A 14,087-nucleotide genomic window follows, 5' to 3' on the forward strand; every position below is an offset into this window, starting at 1 on the left:
AGTTTTACCGTAAAAATGAGAGGTAATCTACTGTTGTATATAGATCTATTATTTTCATTTAATAAGTTTGAATGACCTAACATTGTCACATATTTAATGAATAACTTTATGGATGTACAATTATTTAAAGCGTTGGCTTTTGCTAAACTACATTTAACTGTAATTAAGTTAATTGGGTGATTGGGCAAAACGTGAAGCAAACATTAATATTGTTGTTGATACCGTAAATCGATATACGATATTGAATAAGTTGCCGTCTATGTATGACAATGTCACATATTTATGTACGCGCATTCCTATTTAACACGCATACGTATATAATTTGTACTCTAGTTAATTGGCTTAGCCGTCGTCAATTGTAGACCATGTTCTATTTACTACCTCTTATACGGACAAAGCGGCACTAATGTATACAATCATTTATGTTTTTTTGCTAGTAAGGTTTCACTTATCTACATATGTATGTATACAACTGAACCCAACGTATGTTAGCCATATATAGGATTTGAAGGCTCATACATGTAAGCGACTGAATTATATGATACTTGATTGAGACTTGTACTTTTACGTGATCATCTATGTGACTTAATGTGGATCGATTTTGAAAATGGTGGCTGATTACGGCCATCTCGTGTTGTTGTGTTGTCGCCTTGTCGTGTTGTCGCCTTGTCGAGTTGTCGCGGTCTCAAACTGCGACAACCCGAGATTTAACAGTTAAAATGTCGACTTGTCGCGTTTTTGAACCGCGACAAGTCGACAACACGACAACACGACAACACGACAAGTCGACATTTCAAACACGCTAATTAGCGCGTACAGAATCTCGTGTTGTCGCGGTAAAATGTCGACTTGTCGTGTTGTCGAGTTGTCGACTTGTCGTGTTGTCGCCTTGTCGTGTTGTCGACTTGTCGTGTTGTCGAGTTGTCGACTTGTCGCCTTCCTGTTACACATGCGCAAATCATATGAAATAGCCACTATCTTTGAATATAGAAAACTGAAGTCAGTGCTTGTGAATATTTGGTGTGTTTGTAATATATTCGATGTACAAAATTGTTTAAAAATCATATTTTCCCCATTGTTAACTCTTTTGAAAAGTATTATACTTAACGGAAATTATAATATTAAATTAAATAAATATTAACAAAACAAAGGATGTTGTCAGAACACAGAACAAAAATGTTTGTATAATGAACAGTGACAGAGACGACAAATGTATATCAACTTAATATTGTAAAATATCCTTTTAAAATATTGTGTTATCAATCGGTTAAGACTTATTATTCAATTTGAAGAATTGAAGAGAACACGGCTGATAAGACGAAATATTATCTATTATTACTAATTACTGTAATAGGTTATGTGTGTAGTACATCAAACAATAACCTTGATTAAGATCTAATAAAGAATTTGATGTAAAACGATTAGAAAAAAAAATCATAAAAACTTTCATTTAGTCCAAAGCGTTATAGAACAGATAAGGTGTTGTGCCCCATCTTTCTGGTAATTAGTTCATGTATTTTGATCATCAGCATGCATTACAATGTACATAATGTAAGTATTTTTTATAGAATTTATATATTGTACAGTTAAACAGTAAGATTTACCCTGGAAAGTTTGAATGTGTAACTCGACTGCAGTAATTCATACAATAGTATACAAATGCTGGAGCATAGATACTTCCAGGGGATATCAATTTAATGGAACTCTGCATGCAAAAGAAAAATACACAATTAGTATTTCTGGGTCTAGAAATTCCTAATACACAAAACATGTGTTCATTTTACGAAGTGAATATCATAATTATATAATAATCTTTCTCAAAGCGATCAATTTGTGGTTAAGAGAGGCTTGGCTAATTATGATACATTCAAGTGTAATTGACCTGTGTTAATATGGTCCGAATATGCTAAGTCAATAACAGCAACTCAAGTTACATTACGCAAACATTGCGTTCTTCAGGGTGGTGTCCTATGGTCAATGCTTTTTCTTGTAACTAACATGCACATAGATACATATCTAGTACAAAAAATAAGGACCTCAGTTTCGGTTCATATGGTGTTATACCGCCCTGGTATAATTTAAAATAATGACCTCGGGCTACGTACGGCCTGGGTTATTATTTATTCTACCAGGGCGGGATAATAACATATATACAGCCTTATACACTGTACATGTATATCTTATTATCTGCATTGCTTTTATCTTTATATTCAGAAATTCCGTTGTTATTTTCGATACATTTACCATTATTCTCCGTCATTATATCGAGATATTCGATGCATTTTCCTTTATAATATGTAGCTAAAATTAAACTTTATATTCGGTACAATTTCTTTTAATTTTGGACACACTTCTTTATATGATGTGCAACCTTCTTTATATAATGTGCAAACATTTATATGATGAAGATCAAAGCCGGCTTATAATATATGCATAATTTTTCGGCTGCTTTTCGTCTTAGTGACAGCACTTTGTATAGTTGTGTAGGATTTTGAAAAGAAAATTATTGCTCTTACCAACGGTAGTAACCTTTTTTGTGAAGACTTACTAGGAATATGATTTTAACCGTTAAAACTACATGTAGATGGACTAATTTCCGTTTGTCTCGGGATCTATCCATTCCTTCTCACTATATATCACCATGTAGATTACGATTATACCGATTTTTGTATTTAAACTCATAAAACGTCTAAAATGGTCTATACATGACACTCCGATGGGTCCAAATTATTGAATCGCCATCTACATGTAGACAATTAATCCTGTGTCTACATTGGATAATCAGTATAAGAAAAAAATGATTTTGTTTTAATTTTAGATGTGCTACTATTTTGTTAATTCATATTATGAAAATGAAAACAATTAAGAAGCAAATGCTAATTGAATTTTTCGTTTCGGAAAGGTACATGTAGTGGGTCTTTAAAGCATTATATACATGTATGTGCCGTAATTTTCATACTCACGAATCAAGAGCTTTTTGATATTTTATTCACCATCAACCTTTTGAAAATGAAAATGATTTTGACATTACGTATGCGGTCAGGCTATGAAGCCAAGATGTGGTCGACAATTTCATTTAAAATTTTTATAAAATAATAAGAAAATAAAAAAATGATTACTGCAGGTATGCATTCATATTAACATACATAAGGCATAAATTCTGACTTGTAAATAATGTTTACAAGGCATCGTACATGGTTTTCTGACCATTTGAATGATTATCACACCTTAAAACAACCTGATGGTTTTCAATAGTTTCCTGAAGAAAAAAATACATGCCCAGTTACGGCACATATAGCTTAACCAATCAATAAATAAAATCGGGTAATTAATAAAACAAAATGTTCCCAGCCGCCATACAACATCTATGATATAGGTACATGTATATATTATCCGAATAGCGTATATTGAACTTTGATTCCTAGGCGTGGCAACATTATAAGATTTTTCAAATATCTACATATATATGTAGATCCGCTACCCTGTTGAGGTCAGCCGCTTGATTTTTACACTTTACCTTATCCTAAACATGTTTCCTAACAGGTTTAGTTGAATTCGGACCAGTTGAGAAGATTATGGAATTGTTATGTTTATGGTGATAGAAGACAAATGAAAATGATGTCGATAGGTCACCTGCCTGGGTGACCACCTTGTCCTTAAGGCTTAATAGTCCGAAGGCCCGTTAATCTGAACGTCCGTTAGTCCGAACGACCGTTAGTCCGAACGACCGTTAGTCCTAAGGCCCATTAGTCCGAACGTCTGATAGTCCGATAACCGATATAAATGTACAGGACTCAGTAATAAACTTGCTAAGATATGTGTAACTCTAGATTGACACCATCTTCAGTGACCCACGGATGATGGCACTACTCTACGCTACATTTATCACAAATGTAGCGTAGGGTCATCGACAAAAAGCGAAATGTGACTAATTTTAACAATTGTGAAAAAAAACATAATCTTGCAATACATGTATGTAAACGTATCCGATATGAAAGAGTGTATATGTACACTGCAATCCTGGCTATTAGTTTCCCAGAAATTACCATTATGCGAACCATTTTCATCATTGAAAAAGGGGAGAATAAACAAGTAAAAGGAAGAAGAAGGAAACACAAAAATAAGTCGCTAAATACATATTTCATACATGTATGGAGGTTAGAGAATGGGTGATATATCTCATCCATTCATGCAGCCATGTTATCCCTATGACCATAGGACACCGCCCTGAAGAACGCAATGTTTGCGTAATGTAACTTGAGTTGCTGTTATTGACTTAGCATATTCGGACCATATTAACACAGGTCAATTACACTTGAATGTATCATAATTAGCCAAGCCTCTCTTAACCACAAATTGATCGCTTTGAGAAAGATTATTATATAATTATGATATTCACTTCGTAAAATGAACACATGTTTTGTGTATTAGGAATTTCTAGACCCAGAAATACTAATTGTGTACATCGAATATATTACAAACACACCAAATATTCACAAGTATGGTGGCATATTTCTGCCATCGAGTTGCCGACATCATATCGGAAGATGTCGACATAAACAGAAGAATATGTCGACTTACCACATGACCCTGCCCACATAATGATTCCAAGATAATTATGTAGAAAGTCGGTAACTCGGCGATTAATCGTGTTTATGCTCGGGTGTGACACCGACTTGTCAGTTATCGATGTCGACATCTAAACTAAAAGATGTCGACATCTGGCCATGGTCTTGAAAGTGGAATTCAAAGGCCACCCTTTCATAGGGCACTGTGTATATGCAGCACGGCACCATACAGCAGAGTTCGACGTTGATTTTGTTTATTCAGAAAAAGTTTTTATTTATTTGATTTCAAAATTAAAAATTGTGATCCTGCATATCCCGGCCATGCAGCTGTAGCCTGCGTGTATGTACACATTGTAACTGTTAGTCCGAGCAGAGGAAGTTAGAGTGCAATTTAAGGACTCTGCTTTGTACAACGAATTTCCATCCTCTTGGCCATAATCATTTATTAATATATATAACCGTGGGTTGAAAAATCGTTTAAAAGCTGTGTGTGTGCTTTGTGGATTAGCATTCGTACCAAGTCCATGTGGTACATACCGTACTATACTATATTACAATGATTTTTTCAAGATTTCATTTTTTGGGAATCACGAAAAATACCAGTTACGTAATTTAAAAGCCATAAACGTCACAGTACAGATACAAAATACCCATTTGGAAACCAGCTTTACTTGTTAGTTTGCCCTGTCCATATATATACATAAATATTTACATCCCTCGATACACTTAAATAAAGGCACAACGATTTTTTGTTACGGTCTCTAATGGTCAGATTCAACCTTTGGGCTAAAAAATCCTCCCGGGACGCGGTTTTAGCTCCAAACTCGGGATATATCTGCATCTATTTTTTGTAGTAAAAACGTAGTAAAAAAAATCACGTGCTTATACCTCATTCATGCCATTGGCCGGAATATACAATTGCATTATGGGTAACTAGTGATCACGTGATTGTGTGTTTACTTCCAAATATGGTGATAGTTTGCTTGCCATTTCTTCGGAGAAATTGATTTATTTGAAAATATTTAGACTCCAAAATGTTATTAATATTGCATGCATATCATTTTGACTTGCACATATGTAATATTTTACTATAAATAATGAACTGAACTGAGTTGTAAAACTGTCATTTCCACGTTTTGTAAATAAATGATATAATACGAATTGACCATTTCAATAGGTCTAACCGTCTAATCTAAGATCAGCGAAGATCGGCTACTCCCGGCTAAATCCGAGAATTCGAAATTTATATTTATATATATCATTACCTGCTTTAGGGTTCAGAACATATACATATAACACAGAGAAAGTAAGATCTTCTTCAAAAGGCCTAATTTTGTATAAATACCAGGTCAGAGAAATCACTCTATTTGGAAGTAAACACACACTCATGTGATCACTAGTTACCCATAATACAATTCCATATTTATTTCGGCCAATGGCATGAATGAGGTAAAATCACGTGACTTGTTTTACTACGTTTGACTACATAGAACGCGTGTTTTGTACCATTATTGGGAAAATCCCCCACGGATCGTGATTTCATTTCCACCATTTGAAACAGAAGGCTTAGAGTAGACGTTGATTGTGAAACATTGATAAATTGAAGATTACATGTTGTGCCATGGCAGATGTCAAAGTTCATGTATACATACTCGACAATTACTTGAAACATCATCTAATTAATTTGTGTTGAAATTATAATTGATGTTGACCAGGAAATGCACCAGGCTAAATTTGGTTGAATAATGCATGGGAGGTGAATTAATCTTAACTTTTCCACTTTGTGGAAAATCCTTCAAAACGGATTTATCTCCCTTGATTAAAATGACAACCCATGTACCTTTGCTATGATATAAAAAATCCTTTTTAAATATTAATCAAATATGTGTATTAATTTAATTTGAAACATGTTTGTTTTGCTGGAAATTTGCAAAAAAATAATATCAATACAAAATATTCATGATCGTTATTTGATTGTTGTTGTTTTTGTACTTGCTGTAAAATGAGAAAAACCGTGTTGTGGAGAAGAAGTTTGTTAAAATTTGAATTGTTTACAAATGGATGAGATTTGAGAATGAGCAGAAGGCAATAAGGATATATACATTTATGTCTAACAGTCACCTGAATTCCGATATGCACAGTTATAAATAATGTTTTGCTTTTAAACAAACAAATAAATATGTCTCAGCCCTGTGACTTGGCACATAGGTCAAGATCATTGATTTGAACAAACTCTGTATCCCTTCATCCCAACATGCTATGGCCAAATAACATGTCCATGTATGAGGTTCTTGGTTATTAAGAAGATTGTAAATTGTTTACAACAGACACTGGATGATGCCAGCCAAAAGACAATTGCAATAGGTCACACAGGAGGAGATTAATTCAACACACAATCATATATACTTTATATACTTTTTCTCATAAATCATTACATATAATCCTTGTACACATCCACATCAATGGCGACGCTAACAGGAAATTAATGAATATGCAAAATGGCGTGCGAGCGTCGAAGGGTCGAGATTTTGGTGTTTTGGGGGTCCGGGGATCTCCCCCGGAAAAAAATATGATTTTGATGATGTTGCGAGCGCCGATTGCGCGAGACTTTGGTGTTCTGGGGGTCCGGGGGTCTCCCCCGCGAAAAATATTACGATTTGGAATGGCCAAGATGAGTTTTACGGTGTATTTTGAGGATTTTTTAATGCGTTCTTAACGTGGTAATTTTTCGATTTACATTTACCTGCATTTAGAAATTATAATTGTGAATGTCGTCATACCATTATGCAACCCTGCTCGATCTGAACATACGTCTTCACACCATCAGCACATTGTTGTTTAACTAAAAAAATAATGAATTGATTTAATTGTGTTGCTTAGACATATAAACAATTTAATATTTTAAGAAGCATTTTGAAATAGTAGAATCCCTTGATGGACATTTTTAGTTTAGTTCATGTGTATTGAATTTTTATTATTAAAGGTTTTGACATTACGTGCTTGAACTTTTAGGAAATGCGCCGCAAAGCGGCAAAATTTTCTAAAATGAAGTACGAAAAATGTGCAGGAGGACCCTTTTCTTCCTACGCCCCTGCAGTTGCACATTTAAAAAGTTTGATGAACTTGGTACCCACTACTGACTGATGTAAATCATGCCAATAAAAGATGGATCTTTTCTCTATTTCTGTATTTTTGTTTACCTTTTTCTTTCCTCTTGGAAATGTTTTATAACATGGGAAAACTAAAAATGAAGTCTATATAGCAGGAATTACAAAACACATAGCCACCTGTCAACCATGCATGGTTTTTTCTGATTGGTCACCCGAGTTCGGATACAGAATGAAACAAATACATACACTGTATATAAGCACCATATATTGGCCTATCAGGCCCATGAAATCAGCCAGTGACGATATCCATTTAACCTTTTAATATATGAAGAGTATTTGATTCCATTACATATGTTTCCTTTGAAAATTGAGCAAATAATGCTCATAAATGTGTTTCCCTATTTAAACTATGGTAAAGACCCTATCTCCTGGGGAAAATTCCCGAGACCCCAGGGCCATGAAATTCACAATATTGGTAGAGGGCCTTGAGACCTTTCAATCTATGGAGAAACAAAATGATACATTTTCGTACGGAACCTACCGAAGCATAATGAGTTAGGTCCTAGGTCCCAATTTACCAGGCGGGAAGCAGCCATGTAAGCACATAAGCCCGTGTTTCTTAGTATATGTGTACATACATGTACATGTATGTATTAGATTCACAAAAAGCTAAGTGGGCTATGCGGAAACTTATAACTATTTGTTTGGAAATAATATGGAAAATAAACTATGATATGATAGTATTGCTAACAATTTCAAATGGTGGAAATGAAACCACGATCCGCGGAGGATTTCCCTATAATGGTACAAAGCACGCGTTCTTTGTAGTAAAACGTAGTAAAACAAGTCACGTGATTATACCTCATTCATGCCATTGGCCGAAATAAATATGGAATTGTATTAGTGGGTAACTAGTGATCACATGAGTGTGTGTTTACTTTCAAATAGAGTGATTTCTCTGACCTGGTATTTACAAATAATTTGGCCTTATTTTCTCTGTGATATATATGTATATGTTCTGAACCCTAAAGCAGGTAATAATATATATAAATATAAATTTAGAATTCTACGAATTTAGCCGGGAGTAGCCGATCTTCGCTGATTTTAGATTAGACGGTTAGACCTATTGAATTGGTCAATTCGTATTATATCATTTATTTACAAAACGTGAAAATGGCAGTTTTACAACTCATTCAGTTCATTATTTATAGTAAAACAGTGCATATGTGCAAGTCAAAATGATATGCATGCAATATTAATAACATTTTGGAGTCTAAATATTTTCAAATAAATCAATTTCTCCGAAGAAATGGCAAGCAAACTATCACCATATTCGGAAGTAAACACAAAATCACGTGATCACTAGTTACCCATAACACAATTGTATATTCCGGCCAATGGCATGAATGAGGTATAAGCACGTGACTTTTTTTTTTTACTACGTTTGACTACAAAGAACGCATGTTTTTACTACGAAAAATAGATGCAGATGTATCGCGAGTTGGGAGTTTAAAACCGCCTTCCTGGAGGATTTTTAGCCCAAAGGTTGAATCTGACCATTAAGACCGTAACAAAAATTCCTTTATATAAGTGTATCGAGGGATGTAAATATTTATGTATATATATATGGACAGGCCAAGCTAACAAGTAAAGCTGGTTTCCCAATGTGTATTGTGTACCTATACTGTGACCTTTATGGCTTTTAAATTAGGTAACTGGTATTTTTCGGGATTCACAAGAAAATACAACATAAAAAAAATCTTTTTATTTTTTATTTTTTTTTTCATTCATTCTTTTAATATAGTATAGTACGGTATGTACTACATGGACTTGGTACGAATTCCAATCAACAAAACACACACACAGCTTTGAAACGAATTTTCAACCCAAGGTTATATATATTAATAATTCGTTGTACACTTCCTTAGCTCGGGCTAACAGCTACGTACACGCAGGCTACAGTTTCATGGCCGGGATGTGCAGGATCACAATTTTTTTTTATTTTGAAATCAAATAAATAAAAACTTTAATTAACAAAATCAACGTCGATCTCTGTTGTATGGCTTTTGCTGCATATACACAGTGCTCTATGAAAGGGTGGCCTTTGATTTCCACTTTCAAGACCAGATGTCGACATCTTTTAGTTTAGATGTCGACATCAATAACTGACAAGTCGGTGTCACACCCGAGCATAAACACATAAATCGCCGAGTTACCGACTGTCTACATAAATATCTTGGAATCATTATGTGGGCATGTACATGTGGTAAGTCGACATATTATTCTGTTTATGTCGACATCTTCCGATATGATGTCGACTTAATGCCTTAACGATGTCGACATTATTAAGTCGTAAGTCGGCAAATCGATGGCAGACATATGCCACCATACACAAGCATTGACTTCAGTTTTTCTATATTCAAAGATAGTGGCTATTTCATATGATTTGCGCATGTGTAACAGGAAGGCGACAAGTCGACAACTCGACAACACGACAAGTCGACAACACGACAAGGCGACAACACGACAAGTCGACAACTCGACAACACGACAAGTCGACATTTTACCGCGACAACACGAGATTCTGTATGCGCTAATTAGCGTGTTTGAAATGTCGACTTGTCGTGTTGTCGACTTGTCGTCTTGTCGTGTTGTCGACTTGTCGCGGTTCGAAAACGCGACAAGTCGACATTTTAACTGTTAAATCTCGGGTTGTCGCAGTTTGAGACCGCGACAACTCGACAAGGCGACAACACGACAAGGCGACAACACAACAACACGAGATGGCCGTAATCAGCCACCATAGGATCGATTTTGAAAACAATCAAGTGCTTTCGAAATGTTAAACGTCGACATAACTTCCGAACCGTCATTAGAAAACTGCAAAATGATTAATATAATGTACAGTAGAGCTTCCCATAAGGTTAATATATATATATATTTAAATAATAGAGCTTCCATTAGGTTAATATAATATCAACAGGTGAGCTTCCATAGGGTTTTAAAGTACAATGTTATCAGTAGAGTTTCCATAAGGTTAATATAATGTCAACAGTAGAGTTTCCATAAGGTTAATATAATATTAACAGTAGAGTTTCCATAGGGTTTTAAAGTATAATGTTATCAGTAGAGTTTCCATAAGGTTAATATAATGTTAACAGTAGAGTTTCCATAAGGTTAATATAATGTTAACAGTAGAGTTTCCATAAGGTTAATATAATGTTAACAGTAGAGTTTCCATAAGGTTAATATAATGTTAACAGTAGAGTTTCCATAAGGTTAATATAATGTCAACAGTAGAGTTTCCATAAGGTTAATATAATGTTAACAGTAGAGCTTCCATAAGGTTAATAAAATGTTAACAGTAGAGTTTCCATAAGGTTAATATAATGTTAACAGTAGAGTTTCCATAACTTTAATATAATGTCAATAGTAGAGTTTCCATAAGGTTAATATAATGTTAACAGTAGAGTTTCCATAAGGTTTATATAATGTTAATAGTAGAGCTTCCATAAGGTTAATATAATGTCAACAGTAGAGTTTCCATAATGTTAATATAATGTTAACAGTAGAGCTTCCATAAGGTTAATATAATGTTAACAGTAGAGTTTCCATAAGGTTAATGTAATGTTAACAGTAGAGTTTCCATAAGGTTAATATAATGTCAAAAGTAGAGTTTCCATAAGGTTAATAAAATGTTAATAGTAGAGTTTCCATAAGGTTAAAGTAACATCTACAGGTGAACTTCCATAAGGTTAATATATTGTTAACAGTAGAGTTTTCATAAGGTCAATATAATGTCAACAGTAGAGTTTCCATGAGGTTAATATAATGTTAACAGTAGATTTTCCATAAGGTTAATATAATGTTAACAGTAGAGTTTCCATAAGGTTAATATAATGTTAACAGTAGAGTTTCCATAACTTTAATATAATGTCAATAGTAGAGTTTCCATAAGGTTAATGTAATGTTAACAGTAGAGTTTCCATAACTTTAATATAATGTTAACAGTAGAGCTTCCATAAGGTTAATATAATGTCAACAGTAGAGTTTCCATAAGGTTAATATAATGTTAACAGTAGAGTTTCCATAACTTTAATATAATGTTAACAGTAGAGTTTCCATAAGGTTAATATAATGTTAACAGTAGAGTTTCCATAAGGTTAATATAATGTTAACAGTAGAGTTTCCATAAGGTTAATATAATGTTAACAGTAGAGTTTCCATAAGGTTAATATAATGTCAACAGTAGAGTTTCCATAAGGTTAATATAATGTTAACAGTAGAGTTTCCATAAGGTTAATATAGTGTCAACAGTAGAGTTTCCATAAGGTTAATATAATGTTAACAGTAGAGTTTCCATAAGGTTAATATAATGTTAACAGTAGAGTTTCCATAAGGTTAATATAATGTTAACAGTAGAGTTTCCATAACTTTAATATAATGTCAATAGTAGAGTTTCCATAAGGTTAATATATATATATATATATATATATATTTAAAATAATAGAGCTTCCATTAGGTTAATGTAATATCAACAGGTGAGCTTCCATAGGGTTTTAAAGTATAATGTTATCAGTAGAGTTTCCATAAGGTTAATATAATGTCAACAGTAGAGTTTCCATAAGGTTAATATAATGTTAACAGTAGAGTTTCCATAAGGTTAATATAATGTTAACAGTAGAGTTTCCATAAGGTTAATATAATGTTAACAGTAGAGTTTCCATAAGGTTAATATAATGTTAACAGTAGAGTTTCCATAAGGTTAATATAATGTTAACAGTAGAGTTTCCATAAGGTTAATATAATGTTAACAGTAGAGTTTCCATAAGGTTAATATAATGTTAACAGTAGAGTTTCCATAAGGTTAATATAATGTTAACAGTAGAGTTTCCATAAGGTTAATATAATGTTAACAGTAGAGTTTCCATAAGGTTAATATAATGTTAACAGTAGAGTTTCCATAAGGTTAATATAATGTTAACAGTAGAGTTTCCATAAGGTTAATATAATGTTAACAGTAGAGTTTCCATAAGGTTAATATAATGTTAACAGTAGAGTTTCCATAAGGTTAATATAATGTCAACAGTAGAGTTTCCATAAGGTTAATATAATGTTAACAGTAGAGTTTCCATAAGGTTAATGTAACATCTACAGGTGAACTTCCATAAGGTTAATATATTGTTAACAGTAGAGTTTCCATAAGGTTAATATAATGTTAACAGTAGAGTTTCCATAAGGTTAATATAATGTTAACAGTAGAGTTTCCATAAGGTTAATATAATGTTAACAGTAGAGTTTCCATAAGGTTAATATAATGTTAACAGTAGAGTTTCCATAAGGTTAATATAATGTCAACAGTAGAGTTTCCATAAGGTTAATATAATGTTAACAGTAGAGTTTCCATAAGGTTAATATAATGTTAACAGTAGAGTTTCCATAAGGTTAATATAAAATCAACAGTAGAGTTTCCATAAGGTTAATATAATATCAAAAGTAGATCTAGAACTTCTAAAAGGTAAGCATAAGGTCAACGGTAGAGCTTTCATGAATCAACAGTCGATCTTCAATACGATTAACAGTAGAGCTTCCATGAATCAACAGTCGATCTTCAATACGATTAACAGTAGAGCTTCCATGAATCAACAGTCGATCTTCAATACGATTAACAGTAGAGCTTCCATGAATCAACAGTCGATCTTCAATACGATTAACAGTAGAGCTTCCATGAATCAACAGTCGATCTTCAATACGATTAACAGTAGAGCTTCCATGAATCAACAGTCGATCTTCAATACGATTAACAGTAGAGCTTCAATGAATCAACAGTCGATCTTCAATACGATTAACAGTAGAGCTTCCATGAATCAACAGTCGATCTTCAATACGATTAACAGTAGAGCTTCCATGAATCAACAGTCGATCTTCAATACGATTAACAGTAGAGCTTCCATGAATCAACAGTCGATCTTCAATACGATTAACAGTAGAGCTTCCATGAATCAACAGTCGATCTTCAATACGATTAACAGTAGAGCTTCCATGAATCAACAGTCGATCTTCAATACGATTAACAATAGAGCTTCCATTAATCAACAGTCGAGCTTCAATACGATTAACAGTAGAGCTTCCATGAATCGACGGTCGAGCTTCAATACGATTAACAGTAGAGCTTCCATGAATCAACAGTCGAGCTTCAATACGATTAACAGTAGAGCTTCCATGAATCAACAGTCGATCTTCAATACGATTAAGAGTAGAGTTTCAGTTAGGTGGATAGTATATGGCTTCTATAGGTCAACATATATATTATTTGGAAACAGCAAAACTCTCATTAGGTCAACAGCAAATGTCAACATGATGTCTACAATATAGAGTTTCCTTGACGCCAACAGAAGGTCAACTCCCA

The 14,087-nt window shown here is 33.6% G+C and overlaps 1 protein-coding gene across 1 annotated transcript in view; it reads left to right on the forward strand.

The window, feature by feature from the left end:
* Positions 1-14,087, forward strand: part of LOC138306785 (sulfotransferase 1B1-like) — a 23,117-nt gene continuing 9,030 nt past the window's right edge. The window contains exon 1 of the mRNA XM_069247268.1: positions 1-22. The gene's annotated coding sequence lies outside the window, so the exon portion shown is untranslated. The remainder of the gene's footprint in view (positions 23-14,087) is intronic.

The sequence above is a fragment of the Argopecten irradians genome, chromosome 13 (assembly GCF_041381155.1).
Source record: "Argopecten irradians isolate NY chromosome 13, Ai_NY, whole genome shotgun sequence".
NCBI lineage: Eukaryota > Metazoa > Mollusca > Bivalvia > Pectinida > Pectinidae > Argopecten > Argopecten irradians.